General features: G+C 44.2%; 1 long non-coding RNA gene across 1 annotated transcript in view; it reads right to left on the bottom strand.

Moving 5' to 3' along the window:
* Positions 1–15,452: 15,452 nt before the first annotated feature.
* The window catches only part of LOC112059235 (uncharacterized), a 55,978-nt gene continuing 48,537 nt past the window's right edge, over positions 15,453–22,893 (bottom strand). The window contains exons 4-5 of the long non-coding RNA XR_006174426.2: positions 18,585–18,660; positions 15,453–16,559 (exon numbers count right to left, since the gene is read on the bottom strand). This is a non-coding gene — a long non-coding RNA (uncharacterized LOC112059235). The remainder of the gene's footprint in view (positions 16,560–18,584; positions 18,661–22,893) is intronic.

Genomic DNA, 22,893 nt, shown 5'->3' on the forward strand with positions numbered 1-22,893 from the left:
CCCACCTAAAACAAATGGAGTTTTGGACCGAGTGCCTGGAGGTTGCTACAATTGGTGAGTCATGGGTGGGAATTTTATTTTGGGGGGACAGGTAATCAAAATATTTTTGAGGGGGAAATTAAACATATTAATGCTTCCTGGGAAGGATATTAAGGGGTGGAGGAATCAGTGGGGGGAGAGGGGTTTGGGGCTGAAGCATGGGGAGGGGGATAAATGAGGATGGGTGGGAGGGGAGGGGTAAGAGGTTGGGGGCTCAGGTGAGGGAGGGTTAGGGGGTGTGGAGAGATAGGACAGTGGGAAGGAGGATGTGGGGATGGGTGGCAGAAGAACTGGGGGGGATAGGAGCAGGGACATATTGAAGCATTGATCTAGGAAAATAGAGGTAAGGTGGCATGGGCCACTATTCCCACTCCCACCCCCCATTTTTGTCCTTTGGTAGTGTTAGAAGGAATCCTGTGGCTGAGAATGAGGGGGTTGTAAAAGGAGGTGAAGAGCTTGTACATTTCAGAAAATATGGGGTTGGCAGAATAAAGGTATGTGTGTTGGGGCATTACTGAAAGAGGACAGAATTAAGGTTGCATAGGCAACCTTAGCTGTCCTTTCCTAGTTTTTAGAAGTTTTGAGTTTTGCTCAACTTAGCATTCTGCATGGGATGACATACCACCAAGCAACCTTACCTCTGTGTTAACGTGGTTTTTGCTGTTGAATAGTCATACAAGACACACAACCCTGCTAACCAGGAGCGCCGCCAGCTTTTTTGCCGCCCTAGGCAGCGGAAGGTCCCGCCCCCAAAATGCTGCCCCCGACAGAGGCAGCAGAAGGTCCTGCCCCCGAAATACCGATGACGACCGGGGTGGCCAAAGATCCAGCCACCGCGGTCACCACCCCCCAAATGTTAGCACCCTAGGCCGTCGCCTCCCCCCAAATGTTAGCACCCTAGGCTGCCGCCTAGGTCGCCTAACGGGTTGCGCCGGCCCTGCTGCTAATCAGTCACTGAAGTGTTTATAAATTATCACAGGGCTGCTCCATTTCTGTCACAGCATGTCAGCTTGGCCCCTCCCCCCATGTGGATCCCAACCCTGTACTGAGCTGCCACAAAGGTAGCTAAGCTCCTTTCTGACAGGAAGGAGAGATCTGCATATGAAGGGCCCTTGAATAGACCCTTAACTTCACTCATTCACTCATCCAAAAATCCCATTGAATTCAATGGGAGTTTACCTAAGAAATTACAGTATTGGGTGACATGTGAAGAAATGGCTTGTTTGGCCAGGGCTGGAGCCAGTCTAGCAATGATGTGAGACGCTCCAGTCCTTTTGGGAATTTTAGCTCTGCCTAGGAGAAAACCCCTCAGGTTGGCTGACTTCCCTACTGCCCCAAAAGAGCTGCCATTCAGGGCTTGTCACCGGGACGGGTGTACAGGCCCCATGCTGTCTCAGCTGTGAAACCATTAATATGGAAACTGACTGCCTTCTCAGCTGGAGCTGATTGGGGGCTCACAACAGCTGAGGAGACAAAAGGCTGCAGGGCAAACGTGTGAGGCAACTGCCAGAGAGGCTGAGAGCAGGACCCTTTAGCTGCACACTGAGGAGAAGTCAAGACTGCCACTAAGAGAGGACCACAGAGTGTGACTCTGAAGAAAAATCTCCAGGAGGCACAGTAGGAAGCAGACCATGGAAACAGTAAGGGGTTGGGAAAAACTGGTGCTAACTACTTCATACAGGGTCCCTGGCCTGGAGCCTGGCAGAGTGGCGGGGCTAGATTCCCATTCCTGGCAAAGGGGGTTTATGGAGCCTTGAACAAGCGAGCTAACTTGAAGAGGCCAGAGACTATACATCCTTCATCTAGCACCATCAACCTCCTGATATACTGGACTCTATACTACCTTGAGATGGGGAAGGACTACCAGCGATCCAGCCAGAGGGCTAAGGTCATGACAAAAAATCAACAAGAAAGCTAGATAGTGATGGGTCCATCAAAGGAGGGAAACTGAGGCAAACTTGCTTATCACCTGGTTTCACCACAAGATGATGCTGAAGATTGAAAGTGACCCCTGACAGGGCTGCTGCTGCAGGCAAATCTGTCTCCCTGTCCTTTCAGGAGCTGACCCCATCCCCACAGAAGGCGAAGAGGGCAGATGGAGCAGAAAGAGCCCAGTAGTTTAGGACTTAGCCAGTGAACGGTGGGACTATTCCTCTGCTTCTCCTCCCTCCAGCACCCAGCCTGGGAAGGGAGACCCCACTGCAGCTGCCCCTCTGGTCTGGCAGAGGACCTGTAAAGCCTCTGGGGCTGCAGAAGGAGTAGAGGGAGGGGTGGCTCCCTCAGCCCTGGGAAGTGAGGCACAACCTAACCAAGAATTCCCAAAAGCTACCAAAGGCATGTGGCATATTTATTTTTTAATTTTAATTGATAAATATATATAGATTTAAGGACAAATTGTGATTTGATTTAAGTGTCACAACTCTCTCTCTCTCCCTCTCTCTCCAGTAGCAAAAGGCAACACCAGAAAGTTTGAAGAATGGAGTGCTGCCTGAGGTTCAAATCTCGGTATAGTTAATAGTGCCTCATGAAGCCGCCTTGTTACCATGGCAAGTTATCATGCCCAGATGTCACTTCATAGGGGTGTTGCTGCAGTAATCACAGCTTGGTGAGGCCACAGCAGGATTGTAGCAATTAAGCCTGGACTGCAGGGGGCTTGCGGGGGCTCCCGAGGTCCCTCCTTCATAGGATGGGCCCTGTGTTCGAGGAGCCAATGGTGGTGGCTCCTGCTCCAGGTCCATCTCCTGCTGCTTCACTGTAAACTAAGATAAGCTTTTAATAGCTATTAAATTATACATTGGCTGGGGGGTGGAAATAACTATTCTGTGATTTGTGCCTCACCTGTCAAAAAAGTGACCTGCTGCTCCCAAACAGAGGTGAGGTTGACAGGCAAGGGGAAGATGTGGGGTCAGAGGGACAGGCAGAAACAATGTGGCAAGCAGATTTGGAGGCAGAACTGATGTGGGAAATGGGGGGATATCATTGATGGGGGGCAAAATTAATTGCTGGAGAGGGGGATGGGCAGACAGGGCAAGCCCTAGACCAAATGGCACCGCTTGCGAGGAGCGTCTTCAGAGCCCCCCTCCATTTGTTAAACTTTTGAATACCTTCTGTTTTATTGCATTTGTAGCCCATTTCACGACTTTGCATGATTTGCATGCATGATTTATCCCTATCATATAAGATGATAAATTTGCACGCTAGGATTCTATTTTCCCTTTTTGTCACTAAGAACAAAAACAGCATCCTGAGCCCAGCCCATCCTCAGGCCTCCAAGCCGGGCACTCCATGTGATCGCCTGGGTTGCCTGCCCCTAAATCCAGCCCTGCGGGCAGATGTAGGACTGAGAGCTCTTGTTAAAATCACCATACTCAAGTTTGTGAGAGTGGGCAACACCAATGGTCACATAGACACAGGAATGGGTGGGGCCAGTTCAAAAATCAGAAGGCAGAAAAAAAATATATATTTTTGAAATCCCATGATTTTGGCAGGATACTGTCTCAAGATTTTTGAGCCTTTGGGGTTGGTGATACTAAGAAAAGAACCTTCAATTAATACAAGACACTGATTTGTTCTATTTAATTTTATTCAGTTTCTATAGCAACAGTTAGGCTACATAAAAGGAATGTTAATTATGATATATGGTAAGACAGAAATTGGGAACTGTTTTTCTGAAGGAAAGTTTCAAGGTTCTTGGAAGATTTACTGGAAGTACAGAGTCAGAGGTGGATTACCTTTTTGTGGGGCTCTGAGCCAGAGCAAGTGGGGGTCCCACCCCTCCCCTCCCCTTCTGCCTGCAGTCCCCCCTCTCCCCTCCCCCTACCCCCAGCGCTCCTGACAGGGAAATGGGGTCAGGGTGCAGGATTTGCCCCGCCCTCCTGCCTGGCACTCCTGCTGGGGAGCGGGGTTGGGTGTGGGGGCTTCCCCAGCAGGGGTGCCGGGCGGGCAGAGCAGGTGGGGATGCCCATTTTTCCGCCCCCTCCCCCAATTGGCAGGGGCCCCTGGGTGCAGGTCCCATTGGTCCAGTGGCTAATCTGCCACTGTACGGAGTATGTTACAACTACAGCTTTGTTTCTGAGCAGCCTGTTTTCACATTACCTGAGTAAATAAGAGAAAATGTTCTTAGCCATTGTTCTCGCAATAGCTAGAATTTTCATCATGTACTACTGGTGCAAAGATTTCTTCTATGGGGCTAATGGAATCAACACTTGTCTGCCTCTAGAAAAGATCATGAATAACATTAGAGATTGTCCCTCGCCTTTCGAGAAAAGTCTGAAGCTCACCAAACTGAAATCATTAAGATGAGCTTCTGGGCTTGACCTGAAAAGGGAAATTAGTTGAATTATTTTTTTAGAGCACATATGTTGTATGCCACTGAATAAAATGTTGACTGTCATCTGTTGTTCATAAAGCATAAGCCCTGATTTAAATACTTAACTTTGACTCTTAACTGTGTCTGTGTGTGTGGCCTTTGGCTCTGTTGTTACTGTTAGGGTGGATTATAAAGTGCTGAATAAAAATATTTTACAAATCAAAACCCATCAATAAATGAATAGTTGGACAATGTAACCCGCTGACTCTGCCACAATGGGCTCCTGGGGGACTCGTAATTGATCACTTACTACTCAGTACTAGAGGAAATTGTCTCAGCTGCCCATCACAATTGGATACTGAGTGAACGGTAGAACTACTCATTTTTTGGTAAGGATAATGATAATATGGTTATCTTCTTATAGTATTTGTCTTTTGTATTAATAACTTCACTGTAAGTGGCCTGTCTAAGTTTTGCTTAATCTTTGTAATAGTTTTGTTTAAAATGAGAATTGGAATTAAAAACAAACAAACAAAAATACCCACCCAAAAAACCAGAAATACCTCAAACAGCACTATCTGACAGAAATCTATTGTCTGACTGGAGCAATGCCTACCCTAAAGTACAGCACCAGAAAAGTCTAATTTAAAACCAATTTACAGTGAAATGAAAAACCGATCAAGTGAAGGTTAGAAACCTGAGGAATCCTAGGCTGACAGCTGCACTGGAACTAGCCCTGCTGCTAAAAACAAGAAGAAAGGAGACTCCAGCAGAGTACAAATAAAACAACAAAGAGCAGACTTTCAATCTAAGGTACATGTACAAACATAAATGCACTTGAATCCAAAGTCCTTACTGGGGATAAGTAGTGACACAAAGCCATTAAAATAGGTTAGAGTTAGTAGTATTTCACTGGTGATGATACAGGTTCTATACAAAATTCCTGTTTTCAAACTGGACACCATCAGATTAGGCCTGAATAAAAACTGGGAGTGGTTGGGTCATTACACAACCTAAACCTAATTTCCTCAATACTAATTTCCCCCTACTGTTACTCATACCTTCTTGTCAACTGTATGAAATGGGCCACTCTCATTACCACTTCGAAAGTTATTTTTCCTCCCTTGGTATCCTGCTGTCAATTGAATTGTCTTGTGAGATTGACCTCACACTTGGTAAGATAACTCACATCTTTTCATGTATTTATACCTGCTCCTATATTTTCCACTCCATACATCTGATGAAGTGGGTTCTAGCCCACAAAAGCTTATGCCCAAATAAATTTGTTAGTCTCTAGGGTGCCACAAGGACTCCTCGTTGTTTTTGTTTTCAAGCTGTTATTGCTATAGTAAAAATAACACTTTCCATGCTTGGTCTGAGTATGAAAACTGTTTATTTGACAGAGGTGCTCAATTAATAATAGTAAGCACTTATATAATTTCATCTTTGACGTATTATATGAACATTATAAGTGAGTGCAGGGGACTGGACTAGATGACTTCTTGAGGTCCCTTCCAGTCCTATGATTCTATGATTGATTGATTAATCTTCACAACACCCTGAAGCAGGAGAGAGGTAAATATTTAGTTATCTTCTCATTGGGGAAAACGGAGGTACAGTGATTTGACCAAAGCCACATAGCAGGTCAGTGACAAAGTTAGGATTTGAGCTCAGGAGTTCCTGGCTCCCAGTCCTATGCTTATATCATAGCTCCTCTTAGAAATTATAGGGGAAGGTATTTAGTAATTGCTCCTGATCAGGCAGTTAGGGACATAGAAAACAGCTGCAACATATTCGAAGTGTGAATGATATGTCTTTGAAGTCTGACTCAGTTTGCAAGTATATCTTTAAAGGTGTTAGGCACATTTTGTGATCTATAGAATCTTTCTATGTAAAACATTCCAAGAATTCCATTCTCAGCAGGACATATTCTATAATAAAAGGCATTTTAAAAGGCAACTTTTTCTGACTGCCTAAGGAAATGTCACTACTGTAACTGAATACTGGATATTAAAGTAAGATTCAATGGAGGAGTCTGGTTGGACTGTTATTTTCCAGATGAGCCTAGTGACATTCAAAATAGGCTAGAATAGGCTGGGGCACTCATGTTTTGAGTTTGGGTTTCTGGGTTAGTCAGTTGCCCATTAAAAAAGTTGCTACTCAATTTCCTCATCTTAAATCTAGAAGAACTAATTTAAGCTGCTTCACATGTACGTTTTTAAATAGTATGTAGGTAGAGCTCTCTGACTTCCTCTATGCATATCATTGATATTATTAATATCTTTGCCTCCAGTTGGGACATAGAGAAAGTGCACTGGGCCTCTTTTCTTTGTACTGTTGTGAAATCTCTAAAGTTCCTATTTAATTAGTGCACATCCCTGCTAAAAACCTCAACGTCTGTCACCATATATGAGGTCCCTTCTAACCTAGTTTCAGCTAGGGCAGCAGAAACTCAGGGCTGCTTCTATCCAATTTGGAGCCTGGTTGCTAAGTGCATCAGGACTCCTGTCCTTCTCCAGGCTGTCTGCAATGTTTACCTTCCAGGCTCTGTGCTCACAGTTTGATGCAGCAGTGGCTTGCTGGATTTCATGAACATGTCATCCCAAGTCCTTGTCTTTCTCCTCCTTATCTGGCTCAGGCATTCCACGGGAGTAAAGGGGGGGACCCTTCAAGGCCATAAAAGCAGCCGCTGCAGATAAAACACACAGAGGTACCACTGTCAGTATAGTCATAACGGAAAGCGAATTTAGATTCAGAACTCCCCTCCCTTGCTCTCCTAAAATTTTAAACAAGACCTGTTCATTGGCACTTCTGCTTGGGAGTTCCTGTGCACGGTGCCACTCACTGCACCAGCCATGGTGAGCATGGCCTACCAGAGGTGAGGGAAATGAGGAGGGAATTGCTCAGTCACATGAACTATGAATAGAGGGCAATGGCACTGGATACTGACACTGTTTTCCACAGGTGGTGATGATTTTAGCTGATCTCACTCCTGTGGGTAATAAAGGCAGAGAGAACGCAGCTGCTGCTGGCGTCCCGAAGCCACCCGGGCCCATATGCTACTAGTCTGTGTACTACAATGATGCCTGCCAAAGTTATCACTGACTGGTGAGGGAAAGTGTCCTATCACCAAGGAAGAAATAAGGCTGCCTTCCCTAGAAACCTCCAGGAGAGGATAGCAAAGAACCTCCATGAAAGTTTCATCGAGCTCTCTCAGGAGGATTCAAGGGACATCCCTGTGCACATAAACTAACTGGTCTGCCTGGTCCCACTTGCCTAACTCTGCAGAGCAATGCAAAGCAGATAACAAGGCTACCTCTGTTGTACTGCTACCTCTGCTAGTACAAGTAAATTAATGAAAAGTTGATAGCTGTGTACTGTTTAGCTCAGGGTACCATCAATATAATGGACAATAAATTTTCACGCTTACCCACAGATACTTCTCCAACATCAAGCTCATCAGTACTCAACTGCCAGGACTGAGTGGACTGCAGTCGAGTCTGAAACAGGTCCTGGCTTCCTGCACAACTGGACCCCTCCATCGCCTGTCCTCCATCTTCTTCCTCCACATCCTCCTCACTGTTCACAGCAGGGGCTTGTGGCTCAGGCTCCTCAGAGGTATTGACAGTGGACTGGAGGGTGGTGGGGTCTCCACCAGGTATGGCATGCTGCTCTTTGTAAAAGCACAGGTCTGTGGCTCAGCACTGGATCGATTGTTGGCCTCCCTGGCCTTCTGGCATGCCTAGCCATCTTGACTTTCACATGGCACTGCTGCTGATCCTTATCATACCCCTTCTGCATCCTGGTCTGTAGCTGTGTTTGCACAGCCTCTTCTCTCCACAGGCCCAGGAGATCCAATATCTCCTGTCTACTCCAAACTGGAGCATGTAGCCAGTATGGTTAGCTAGGTAGTTACACACAACAATGGAGAGCTGCTAGGTGTGCTCACCATACTGGGAAATCAGGAAAAGACATTTCAAAAATTCAAGGGTCTTTAAGGAGGGTTGGGGGGGACCTTCCAGACTACATGACTCCTGGGCAGTGGAGTTCACAATTGCAACCAGAGCAGTCAATGTTAGGCATTGTGCGACAGCTGCTGGAGGACTGTTAGGGTCAAGATAGGTCATGCAGTATCGACACTTGCTCTGCATCAACCTCAGTACATTGACCATGGCTCAACACCAATCGGGGAGATGGTGTTACTATGTTGGTGTAATGGGGCATTTACATAGGTGGGAGACAAATTTTAGTGTAGACACGTGCACAACTAGATCGACACAAGGTGGCTTACATCGACCTAACTGTAATGTAGGCCAGGCCTCAGTCTGCAAGGTTTTCAAACTAAGTCATAAAATGTCACATTTCTTAGTTTGGGGAGGTTGGAATTAAAGGCCTGAGTAAAGGTGGCAGGATTAGGCCTTATATAAGTGTGCCTAAGAGAGAATGAAAGAAGAAAGGAACACTGAACTGAGTCATGAAGCTGCAGTAATGGCCAGAAACGGTAAGGTTTTCCTGCTGTGAGGCAGGCTGGAGCAATGCTAGCATATGCTGTTGTCATGAATTATCAGCACTATACACTGGGAGTGAAAACTAGAACAGGCATGATAATAGTTACAAAAGTGTGCTTATTTGTGGTAGAACAGAAATGATAGTCATTAATATAACTTAGGTGGACATGTGCTTGCTTAGGGTATGTCTACACTACGAAATTAGGTCGAATTTATAGAAGCCGGTTTTATAGAAATCGTTTTTATACAGTCGATTGTGTGTGTCCCCACATAAAATGCTCTAAGTGCATTAAGTCGGCGGACCGCGTCCACAGTACCGAGGTTAGTGTCGACTTCCGGAGCGTTGCACTGTGGGTAGCTATCCCACAGTTCCCGTCGCCCATTGGAATTCTGGGTTGAGATCCAAATGCCTGATGATGCAAAAACAGTGTCGCGGGGGGTTCTGGGTTCATGTTGTCAGGCCCCTCCCCCTCCATCAGAGCAACGGCAGACAATCAATTTGCACCTTTTTACCTGGGTTACCTGTGCAGATGACGTACCATGGCAAGCATGGAGCCTGCTCAGCTCAGCTCACCCTCACCATATGTCATCTGGGCCCGGCAGACGTGGTACTGCATTGCTACACAGCAGCAGCTCTTTGCCTTTTGGCAGTAGATGGTGTATTACGACTGGTATCCATTATCCTCGTATTCCTCAGTGAGTTCGGTCAGAGGCACCTGGGCAGACATGTTTTGTCTCCTGGAGACTCAGTCCTGCCGGCAGTCCTGTTGAACCGTCTTGACGATGATGGCTAGCAATCGTAATGCAGCATCTTCTGCCAAGCACCCAGAAGATGCCAATGGCTACCAGTCATGCTGTACTGTCTGCTGCCAGCCTAAGATGTAAAAGATAGATGGACCAGATTTGTTCTGTATTCATTTGCTTCCCCCTCCATCCATGAAATCAACGGCCTGCTAAACCCAGGGTTTTGAGTTCAATCTTTGGGGGCGGGGGGCATTCTGTGTCACAGTTGTTTGTGTTTCTCCCTGATGCACAGCCACCTTTGTTGATTTTAATTCCCTGTAAGCCATGTCGTCACTTGCCCCTCCCTCCGTCAGACAATAGTTTCGTGCCTTTTTTCAGCCCAGACACCATAGCACTGGGATCATGGAGCCCGCTCAGATCACTGTGGCAATTATGAGCACTATGAACACCACGCGCATTGTCCTGGAGTATATGCAGAGCCAGAACATGCCAAAGCAAAACCAGGCGAGGAGGGGATTGCAGCGCGGCGACGAGAGTGATGAAGAAATTGACATGGACATAGACCTCTCACTAAGTACGGGCCCCAGCAATGTGCAAATTATGGTGTTACTGGGGCAGGTTCATGCCATGGAATGCCGATTCTGAGCCCGGGAAACAAGCACAGACTGGTGGGACCGCATCGTGTTGCAGGTGTGGGACGATTCCCAGTGGCTGCGAAACTTTCGCATGCGTAAGGGCACTTTCATGGAACTTTGTGACTTGCTTTCCCCTGCCCTGAAGCGCCAGAATACCAGGATGAGAGCACGGGTACTTTTCAATGCTACTGAAAGCCCTGGTGGATCACAAGGGACATTTCACTAACATCAACGTGGGATGGCCGGGAAAGGTACATGATGCTCGTGTCTTCAGGAACTCTGGTCTGTTTCAAAAGCTGGAGGAAGGGACTTTCTTCCCAGACCAGAAAATAACCATTGGGCATGTTGAAATGCCTATCGTTATCCTTGGGGATGCAGCCTATCCCTTAATGCCATGGCTCACGAAGCCGTACACAGGCAGCCTGGACAGTAGTCAGGACCTGTTCAACTATAGGCGGAGCAAGTGCAGAATGGTGGTAGAATGTGCATTTGGACGTTTAAAAGTGCACTGGCACAGTTTACTGACTCGGATAGACCTCAGCGAAACCAATATTCCAATTGTTATTGCTGCTTGCTGTGCACTCCACAATATCTGTGAGAGTAAGGGGGAGACATTTATGGCGGGGTGGGAGGTTGAGGCAAATTGCCTGGACGCTGGTTACGCACAGCCAGACACCAGGGCGGTTAGAAGAGTACAGCAGGGCGCGGTGCGCATCAGAGAAGCTTTGAAAACCAGTTTTGTGACTGGCCAGGCTATGGTGTGAAACTTCTGTTTGTTTCTCCTTGATGAACCCTCCCCCCTTCCCCCGGATCACTCTACTTCCCTGTAAGCTAACCACCCACCCCTCTCCCCTTCGAGCACCGCTTCAAGAGGCAATAAAGTCATTGTTACTTCACATTCAGGCATTCTTTATTAATTCATCACACAACTAGGGGGATAACTGCCAAGGTAGCCTGGGAGGGGTGGGGGAGGAGGGAAGGACAAGGACACACTGCAGTTTAAAACTTTAAAACTTTAACTCTTATTGAAGGCCAGCCTTTTGATGCTTGGGCAATCATCTGGGGTGGAGTGGCCGGAGGCCCCCACACCGCGTTCTTGGGCATCTGGGTGAGGAGGCTATGGAACTTGGGGAGGAGGGCTGCTGGTTACACAGGGGCTGTAGCGGTGGTCTCTGCTCCTGCTGCCTTTCCTGCAGCTCAACCATATGCTGGAGTATATCAGTTTGATGGTCCAGCAGTCGGAGCATCGACTCTTGCCTTCTGTTAGCAAGCTGACGCCACCTATCCTCTTCAGCCCGCGATTCAGCCCGCCACCTCTCCTCTCGTTCATATTGTGCTTTTCTGCACTCTGACATTGACTGCCTCCACACATTCTGCTGTGCTCTGTCAGCGTGGGAGGACATCTGGAGCTCCGAGAACATATCATCCCGAGTCCGCCGTTTTCTCCTTCTAATCTTCACTAGCCTCTGCAAAGGAGAAACATTTGCAGCTGGTGGAGGAGAAGGGAGAGGTGGTTAAAAAAGACACATTTTAGAGAACAGTGGGTACACTCTTTCACGTTAAATTTTGCTGTTCACATTACACAGCACATGTGCTTTCATTACAAAGTTGCATTTTTCCTCTTATACTGAGGGCCTGCCGGTTTGGTGTGAAAGATCACTCACGCAGTGCAAGGCAACATAATTCGGCTTGCAGGCAGCCATGGTAAGCCACAGTCTTTTGGCTTTTTTAACCTTCATAACATGTGGGAATGGTTTCAAACAGCAGCGCCCTCATTTCCCATACCAAGCACCCGTTGGGTTGGCCATTTAAAATGGGTTTGCAATGTAAAAGGAGGGGCTGCGGTTTCCGGGTTAACATGCAGCACAAACCCAACTACCCCCTCCCCCACACCCAATTCTCTGGGATGATCACTTCACCCCTCCCCCCCATCGCATGGCTAACAGCGGGGAACATTTCTGTTCAGCCGAGCAGGAACAGGCACCTCTGAATGTCCCCTTAATAAAATCACCCCATTGCAACCAGGTGACCATGAATGATATCACTCTCCTGAGGATAACAAAGAGAGATAAGGAATGGATGTTGTCTGCATGCCAGCAAACACCGGGATCATACGCTGCCATGCTTTGTTATGCAATGATTCCAGACTACATGCTACTAGCCCGGCGTGGTAAAGTGTCCTACCATGGCGGACGGGATAAGGCAGTCCTCCCCAGAAACCTTTTGCAAAGGCTTTGGGAGTTCATGAAGGAGAGCTTTCTGGAGATGTCCCTGGAGGATTTCCACTCCATCCCCATACACGTTAACAGACTTTTCCAGTAGCTGTAATGGCCGCGATTGCCAGGGCAAATTAATCATTAATAATTAAACACGCTTGCTTTTAAACCATATGTAATATTTACAAAGGTACACTCACCAGAGGTCCCTTGTGTTCCCTCAGGGTCTGGGAGCACGCCTTGGGTGAGTTCGGGGGTTACTGGTTCCAGGTCCAGGGTGATAAACATATCCTGGCTGTTGGGGAAACCGGTTTCTCCGCTTCCTTGCTGTGAGCTATCTTCATCATCATCTTCCTCGTACCCCGAACCCGCTTCCCTGTTGCGTGATTCTCCATTGATGGAGTCAAAGCACACGGTTGGGGTAGTGGTGGCTGCACCCCCTAGAATGGCATGCAGCTCCGCGTAGAAGCGGCATGTCTGCGGCTCTGCCCCGGACCTTCCATTTGCCTCTCTGGCTTTGTGGTAGGCTTGCCTTAGCTCCTTAATTTTCACGCGGCCCTGTTATGGCCTCTGTCCTTCATGGCCTTTGAGACTTTTTCTAATATTTTGCCATTTCGTTTACTGCTACGGAGTTCAGCTAGCACTGGTTCATCTCCCCATATGGCAAGCAGATCTTGTACCTCCCGTTCGGTCCGTGATGGAGCTCTTTTGCGATCCTGGGACTCCATCATGGTTACCTGTGCTGATGAGCTCTGCGTGGTCACCTGTGCTTTCCACGCTGGGCAAACAGGAAATGAAATTCAAAAGTTCGCAGGGCTTTTCCTGTCTACCTGTTCAGTGCATCTGAGTTGAGAGTGCTGTCCAGAGCAGTCACAATGAAGCACTGTGGGATAGCTCCCGGAGGCCAATAACGTCGAATGCCATCCACACTACCCAAAATCCGACCCGGAAAGGCTGATTTCAGCGCTAATCCCCTCGTCGGAGGTGGAGTAAAGAAACCGGTTTAAAGGACCCTTTAAGTCGAAAAAAAGGGCTTCATCGTGTGGATGTGTCCAGGCTTAATTCGATTTAACGCTGCTAAATTCAACCTAAACTCGTAGTGTAGACCAGGCCTTAGTAATTGGGAATGGTGCAGCAGCCTCATAGTGCTCACTCTGTTAAGAAGAGACATTGGACAGAGCGGCTTTTCCATGACAGGAGAGTGTTAAGTTAGATGCCATCACTAATGAGATCTGTGCTGGAAGGTAAAGGTGTGTCTGCACTGACAAAATATATGTTTCTTTCCCAGGTGTTAGCTCACACAAGGTAAAATCCTAGAATGGCTAAAACAAATAGTTGTTTTCACACATGTTAGTCGGTTGTGGTGGACCCTAGGTTCCCCTCATGTATTTTCCTAGTGAAGATGCATGGTACGTGCACCACGAAAGAAAAAAGCTGTTAAGGCCTTTGATGATGGGAGTAGGGGGCTAAAATTCGGTTCATGTGGGAGGATTAGGGAAATAAACACGCACACAGCAATTGAGTAATGTAAGCAATAGGTCAGAACTGCGTAAGTGAAACAAAAACAAAAGAGGAAGGTTGATCATGTGGTATTATATCACTGAATTGGGTCTCACTCAGGTGATTGGTATTCAGTTCCTAGCTCTGCTGGACTCTCTGTGTGATCTTGGGAAGTTACTTTATCTCTCCCTACCTCAGTTTCTCCATTTGTAAAATGGGGATAATACTTCCCTACATCAGAGGGTTGTGTAAGGATAAATTCATTAATGTTGGAGGCACTCTGATACTATGGCAATAGAGACCATATAAATATATAGAAAACACAAAGAGCTACCTTACCGCAAAGCATTATTATTTACCTATTTATTGTAATGATCAAAAATATGTTCTGAAGTCTCCAAGTTATAATTCTCCTGGTTGCCAAACTAGGATTTTTTAGTTTATAGGAGGTAGGCCAGGGTAACTGGTTACTTCAACATGTCCTCTGTACAGAAGGAGAAAATGTTTTAAAACATCATATTACATTGGCTTATAATACTTTGTATCTCACAATACAGAGTAAAGGAATGCAAAGCGTTGGCTGAGATGTAAAAGAGATTCCTCTCAGTGTGGGTAAAATGTGGTCACAATGCTGTCAGCTAAAACATATTGGATCCCCATAGTGTGATTTGCAGAACTTGTGATGTGAGTTTACTTTAGAACAGTGGTTCCCGAACTTGTTCCGCCGCTTGTGCAGGGAAAGTTCCTGGCGGGCCGGGCCGGTTTGTGTAACTGCCGCATCTGCAGGTTCAGCTGCTGGCGGCTCTCAGTGGCCACGGTTTGCTGCTCCAGGCCAATGGGAGCTGCTGGAAGCAGGCCAGTGGGAGCCGCGATCGGCCGAACCTGCGGACGTGGCAGGTACACAAACCGGCCCGGCCCGCCAGGGGCTTTCCCTGCACAAGCGGCGGAACAAGTTTGGGAACCACTGCTTTAGAAGTTTCTAAAGCAGCTGTTTCAGAACCTACCTGGGGATAATTCCAGAGATGAGAAATCAGAATAGTTCTGTACTAATCCCTGTCCTGACTAGAGATCCAATCCTGCAAAGTGCTCGGTGCCCTTTGCTCTCCCTTAGTGAGTGTGATTGATTATTTAGCAAATTTTAGATTTGGTGGTAATAGAAGGTGTCAAGTGTAAAACTATTGATTCTTATTTTCTTTTCTCTGTAGAATCCATAAAGCCAAAGAAAACACACAAAAAATGAGTATTTCTTGCAAGCATAGAATTTAAGGACAGTTTGTTCCTATAAGTAAGCAACACATTTGCAATTAAACATTTCAAGCTGTAACAATATGCTTGCCGGTCCTCATAGCACTAATTTGCAGCTAGTTTTTTGGATAATAATAAGATTAATGATAAAATAACACTAAAAACCATTAAAAATAACATTAGGGGGTTAACATAAATCCACAAAAGCAAGGAAATTCTGAGTTAAGACAGCCGGAGTATATTTAACTCAGTCCTGTTGTGCTTACCAACTGCAGCCATATGATCTTTCATTAGGGAGTCTAAAAACAGTCAGTTACAGTACAAACTATATTTGTTACAGTAAAAAGTACTGTAAGCACAGCAGTGCTGTTACAGACTGTTTGTCTACCTTAATTATAATTTGCTTTGTAAATTTGTTAGAACAGCAAAAGTTTTAAAACAAATGTTTTGTATTTTGTTTTATCTTTTTGTTAACTTGCATTAATACTGTCCCATTTAGTTTGTCATCAGCATTTTTCATTGTTCCAACTCACAATTTAATAGGTTTGTAAATAACTGGCTCTCATCTCACACCAAATAGTAACAGGTGACTACTGCGTAATGCTTCACAATGGAATGTTTCTTCACATCTTCAAAGCATCAATATCTTCACTGCTCTATCACATCTTTGTTTAAAAAGCTATATAAAATAACTATTGTGCAATCAGCGGTTATTTTTCAAACTAAAATATAGCAGCCATTTTTACTTGTTTTTGTTTATTAAAATATCAGAAAGCAAAGACCATCAAAAAGGTTATATTGCCAGCCAAACTATTTTACAACAAAATGTTTACCTACTCTGCCCAAATACTTGTTTAAAACCCTGAAAAAGATTCTTAAAAGCTAATTTTACACTATATAAAATTACCTCTAGGCTGACAATTCTATATGAATATTACACACACACAAAACCTATGTTTCAAAGAAAACTACTAGCATTGCAAAGGGAAGCACTCAAAACTTCAGAGATGCCAAAATTAAGTTTGTCCATGACACGAAACTCTGTTCAGGTTTGGCTGAGATTTCAACTTTTTAAAATCATCACTTTCCTTCTGCCGCTTGCATTGTGATCAAAGTTTTGGCAGCATCTAAGGCCAGGCCCCAGCAGCAGCAGCATATGCTGCACTAGGAACTCCAGAAACAAGTAGCCTTTCCAGTGCGCTCTTCCTGACACTCTCCTGTTCTTCCAGACCCCACATATGTCTTCAGTGACCTTTTTTCCTATGAGATAAGTCTTCTCCTGTTGCTAACTAATTCAGTTCTGTAGTTCCAGATACGCTGCAGTGCTGAAAAATCAGGGTTCACGTGATGGGGATGGAGGCAGCTGTAATGGGAATTTGGTTTTACATTTTTTTATAACAAAACTCTAGGAAAAGCAGCATTTAAAAAAAATACTTTGAAAGAATGTTATTTAGGTTGCAAAGTCAAGCACTGGGACATTAGGAAATAACAGAATCAATGTTGCACAGTGCACCCTTACTTTGACCCCCTTGTGCGAATTCATTATGGTACAGTCTTCAGTTACACGATCGCATACGAGTCTGTTTTTTCCACAGGCCCTCTGCTTCATTCAATGCAGATGATGGACGGTGCTCAGGGAATGCTTTAAGATTTCCTAAATAGTGAGGCTGTTTGTACAATCAGTGCTAAATTTGCTCTAGGAATTAGAAGATGTATGGAGAATAAGTAGGGGACTGAGGAAGAATTAGAGGATGGGGATGGTCTTGTAATAAATGCAAGTAAATGCCATCTAGGAGAACTCAGTTCTATAAGTGCCTCAACAATAGTTTTTCTGTATGATGCTCAGTAAATCATTTAAGCTAAACTTCCCACAGGTGGACGGTGTGTTCCTCATTTTCTGGGAGCCTACCTTGAAACTCTATGGTTTGATTTGCACTTACAGCTGCAACTGATGCCAATGAGAGCTCTTGATGCTCATGTCACAGTTCAGTGCAATTGCACCTGTATTTCCTTCCTTGTGATTCACAAGGGTACCCACCTAGGCTCCCGGCACCTCCTCTGTCAGCTGTCTTGCAGGGAGAACCACGTCTCTCTCCCTCCTCACTGGAGTTTTTGCAGGCTGCACAGTTCCCTGCCTTCACTGAATTTCCCCAATAAGTCTGACTGCTTAAGCAGGCTTGCTTGGCTTTCTCCTCAGAGGCTAGAAACAACATAATTGCCCATAGGTATAAGCTACCACATAGCTCTTTCTAAGCAACCACATTTATTCTTAAAGTGAAAGCATTACAAAGAAAACATATTAAAACAATAAAAGAAGCTACATGCACACTAATAAGCTTAACAGAAATCACTCCACCATCAAGGGCTGCGGAAGCAGTCAGTCCTTCAGACTCCAGGAAGGTTTTTTCTGGGGGTCACAAGTTCACAACAGCTTCAGCTCAGAATAAGAACACCAATGAATCTGTGAGTCACTCCTTTATACAGTTTGGGCCTTTGATCTTGGGACCTTGGGAATGGGTAATCAGCAGACTGTCACCCTCTCCTCAGGGCATAATTTCAAAAGCCCGGGTTTTTGCATAATCAGAGGCAGGGGATGGGGATGGGGATGGGAATCTGCATTCACCACTCCCTAGATTTTTCTCAGGAAATCTACTTCTCACACACAGTCCCAAAAATTCATTTTTGTCTGCCACATTGTTCAGTACAGTCCTTTGATCATCCACAATAATACTTAAGCTTTGCATTTAAAACAATGGACTCCAAAGCTATTTAAACTTAATTCAGTAATATTTCCCAAAGATATTTAAGGAAATTGCCACAGGTCAGTACTTCTGGCAGTAAGGCAGTATCATCTGGGGCATGAATACAGAGTTGGGAGTCAGGGCGGTCCTGAGTTCAAATTCTGATTCTGTGTGGCCTCAGAGAAGTCTCTTTGTCTCAGTCTCCTCATCTGTTAAGTGGGGACAGTGCTCTCATGCTACAGTGGAGATAACTTTTAAAAAAATTTGGGATGCATTCAGATACTGCAGTGATGAGCACCCTAGAAAAGACTGCAAGGAAATTAATATTTCTTTATTCACTGCAGGCTTTGGATAGTGTGCAATAAATAATGCAAGGGACACTAATTGAATGATGAAGATACAAAATATATCTCATTCCTTGAGCACAGTCTATCCTGTGGGTAGAGGTAGAGGTTCTGTAGAAAAAATAACATGGGATCATGCAATTAAAATTGTATATGCATAACACACAAGGAGGCAGAATTAAGGTTGTGCGGGCAACCTAAATCCTGACATTTCCTTGCTGTAGACTGTTTAATTTTTGCTCTCTAAATAGTGTTCTTTTACCATAGTTGCTTGTAAACAATCATTATTATGGAAGCAAATACCTATTCAATTCTATATCCTTTGTGTTCTGTGTTCTTTTGTTCTGGAAGTTTGAGTACTCTCAAGGCAGAATTTTAACTGCGAGGGGGAAAATATAAGCATTATCAACAGCACTTATTTTAGAACACTCAGATTTTCACTTACACCTTAATCAATCTATTTTTATTAAAATTATTCTGAAGTTAATTCAGGGCTTCATAAATATGGATTTTTAAAGAAGAAATGTATTTGCATGCAACACAGATTTAAAATGTGCATAAATTCCCTAGTGATGCACATTAGTTCCAATAATATTTGTGTTATAGTAACTTGGTTGAAGATCCTACTGAAGTGGATCTGTTTGCTAGTGTACTTCTCTGCCATTTCATAAAGTCTAGCTTGCAGGAGTCTCTTGAAATCTATCCACATTAAGTTTTTTTTACAACCCTCTTAAAAAGTAACATTAACAGTCTGAACTAAACTGACAAAACCAAAACAAAACAAGGCAGCATGGAGTTAAGAGTTTGCCTTGTATTGTTAACCCCTCTTACTGTGGCTAAGTATTACAGAAATCTCACAGCAGAGACGAATTAAATATATATCCACATCAATTTCTAATTTCTATTTTTTTTGTTAAGAGCATCCTTTAATGTTTCTTTAAAAAGGTGTTTGCATTTAGTGTCCTTGTTTTTAACTGTATAATTTTCTTCTAATCATCTCCCAAACTAAAAAAAATGTAATTAGTATACCTTTTGCTTTACTACAGAGAATGAGTTTTGTATCAGCAAATATGAGATCTTCTTGAAGCCTTGTGACATAGGCTTAAATGGAAGCACTTGAAAAATATACATGAACTCGATACCTTCTGTTCAGCGCCATTAAGATAAATTGTGTTAATTCATAATAGTGAATATGAGGGGGAACATCTTTGCATGTTCCTTCAGAGACATTACAGCAATAAGCCTCAACATGGGTGTTCACTAGTGGTCTATAGATTCACACCTTGAATATGATTTTTGATTGCCCAAGAGCCTATCAATGATACACACTTTAGGTGTGTCTTACTTCTATTATGGTTCTTTATGAAATGTCAGGTTTTTCTCCTTCAGCCCCTTGTTCTCACTGTCCCAATTAGTTTCTTTTTGTCATATCCACACAGAGTGCCTTATTACTATCCTTTCCCCCTCCATCCATTAAAAAGAACAGGGGATTTTGTGTGCTATGTAGTGATAAATTCCCACCAGTGCACCTCTGGGAGTTGTGGTCTGCTTGACATTAAAAAGATGCAGTCACCAAATTTGATCGTGGCTTTGGACAGTTAATGTTCCCACCCTGGCTCTAATACAGTGTATTATAGTATTGCACAGTAAGAATACCTTGAATCAATTTCTGTATTCTTGTATGTGTACCCTTGTGAATCCAAAATAACTACTCCTGATTTAGAGGGATGTAAATGAGATCAGATATTGGCCATTGTACATAACCCCTTAATGGAGCTGTGATGCTTCTTGAGTCACCTTGTTGCTACTTGCCTCCAGTACTAGGGAGGCTTGTCTATGCCAGCTGGGTGTTAGCGCTCTAGCACAACCAGCCCGCCAGTCACCCAACCACTCTCCTCTGGGCTATACCACCCCTGCCTTTGCCCTGTAGCTTGACAATAGTTACACCCCAGCCCTGGAGTCCCTTCAGAGTATCCCCCATGGTATCCAGCCCCTGATCACTGGATACTTACAGAAAGCCCAGATCCTGCATTCCCAAAGGAGCAGTGTACCCCAGTTTACCAGTCTGACCTTAGCTGACTGCTGTATCACACAGACACTTGAATTTAATTATAGTAAAACAAAAAGGAAATTTATTTAAGAAAGAAAATAAATTTAAGTAGAAACAGGTGTGAGTGGTGGAAATAAATAGTTACATATGAAACAAAATCATAAAATACAAACTGGAGCCTAAATTTATTAATAGTTACCTTTCCTATCTAATAAAGTAGATTCTCACCCCATAGTTCAATCTTTTGCAGTGTTTGCTAGCCCTAAGATGCTAGGACCCAATCTTTCATGAAGCATCCCTTCTCATCAAGGTACCTCCTCAGTGAATGGATGCAGAGTATCTTTCTCCAACCTATGACATATCAAACCAGTTTTTTGTCTTTATTCACTGACAGGGTGATCCCCTTGCTGTCCTATCATTCCTGTTCATTTCCAAGTGGGTCCAATGTTTATAGTTTGTCTTTGACAGTTTTCCATTTACTCTTCTGGGTTGGTGCAAAGGTAGGCAACTGAGCAATACATTACATAATCAGCTAGCCAGGGAGGTGTAAAAGCTCCCTCTCACTTGAATGGACCATCACTGTGATATGATACCCTGTTGACTCAGTGTCACTCCAAGACCATAAGGGCATAATTGTCAATATAGTTATATCATTCCTTAAATATTACCCATATACACATCTCACAATGATTATGAGTATCAATAAGTTACAAGCTTTCAGTACAAATCTCACATGCTACCCTTCATGAGAGCTGTAAATTAGGTATAGTGAGTTTGTCAGGTCTGAGACAGGAGTTGTTTGCGAAGAACGGTGAACCTTTTGTCAGTTGGCACCGTCGCCTCTCTGTCAATTGGTCCATTGCAGGTGTCGGCAACCTTTCAGAAGTGGTGTGCCGAGTCTTCATTTATTAACTCTAAATTAAGGTTTTGCGTGCCAGTAATACATTTTAATGATTTTAGAAGGTCTCTTTCTATAAGTCTATAATATATAACTAAACTATTGTTGTATGTAAAGTAAATAAGGTTTTTAAAATGTTTATGAAGCTTCATTTAAAATTAAATTAAAACACAGAGCCCTCCGGACCTGTGGCCGAGACCCAGGCAGTGTGAGTGCCACTGAAAATCAGCTTGCGTGCTGCCTTCGGCACACGTGCCATAGGTTGCCTACCCCTGGTCCATTGTATATAACCGCTTAATGGAACTATTAAGATGTGTAATGCCAGTGAGCTGCAGCTTTTATTGGCAATGCATAATACCACTACAGAGTTACTAAGCAAATCTGATGCATTAGAAAAATGTAATGAAAAAGTTACTGAACAATATTGTTGGCATTGCTGTTTTGAACAAAATTAGAAAAAAATGCAGTGAGAAAAAGTATCATTTTTTACCAACTGAGTGCAGAGAACCCGTGCGAGTTGGCCCAGGCAAATAAATCCTAATAAAGTGAAAACTAAAGCAATAAGGAATGAAACTCTTGAATGGTACAATCATAAGACACTCCAGAGCCCTTGAAATTGGTACTCTCCAGATAATGTTTAAAGCATGGAGGAAGGAAGTCTCCTTGCTCACAATAATCACTCAGAATAATTTACTCCCATCATCTAAAGAAAATAGGAAACAGCTGAGGATGTTTTACCAAGAATTTCATGAAAAGCCCACTTATTTTTCTAAACAAAATTCTCACCTTCAATTTGTCCCAAGTAGGGTAAGTCTTGGGGCCAGATTATGCCTGGCCCTGCATGAGTATATTAGGTGGAGAAAGTATGCAAGGATCTCTTTCTTTTCTAGTGCACCCAACCAAAGCACACCAATCCTTTGGCTGCAGAGAGTGAGTGAATGCAGGAAAGGATGTCATCCATCACAGACAGCCCCAAAGGGACTGAGTTAAGGGACTGAGTTTAGGGCCATGGCTCTGACTTCTTTGCTTCAACAGCTGCCCTAGAAGGGATGCTGGCTGTACAGTCTCAAGAGTGTAGCTAGAGCGGATTCCCAATCTGCTTTCTCCAATCACCCTGGAAGAGTTACACCATTCACAGGCATAATGAGCCAAACTATCTGCTGGTGTAAATAGGCACAGTTCTGTTGATGTTAATGGAGCTTTATCCATTTACACATACAGTTTGGCCCAAAGTCCTTAGACACTGCTGCTCTGGCAGTGCTCGGGCATAATTTTGTCCATGAAGTGCAGAAATGTAATTTGGGAGTGGGAGAGAAATATCTTCTCTCTGACAAAGAAACAGCTCACCTGACTACAAGAGTGGCTGAAAATCTTTTGATCGGAAGACAGGTAACAGGATGTGGCGCCTTTCAAATCAATTACTCAGAGGTTAATTTTAACTTGTGGCCAAAAGTTTGCACTGTGGTAGTGACTGAAAACCCCAACCAGGATTGGGATGGAGCCATTGTGCTCAGCTTTGTACATATACAAAGGAAGACAAAATCTCTCTCCCAAAAAAGTTTACAGTCTATGGAAAAAGAGGCTTACGGTGGGAAAAGGGGATATACACTAAAAGGAAATTGTCAGGATAATAATAGGCTCATATTTTTGAAATTGAGTTGTGC

The sequence above is a fragment of the Chrysemys picta genome, chromosome 5, assembly GCF_011386835.1.
Source record: "Chrysemys picta bellii isolate R12L10 chromosome 5, ASM1138683v2, whole genome shotgun sequence".
In the NCBI taxonomy this organism is placed as follows: domain Eukaryota; kingdom Metazoa; phylum Chordata; order Testudines; family Emydidae; genus Chrysemys; species Chrysemys picta.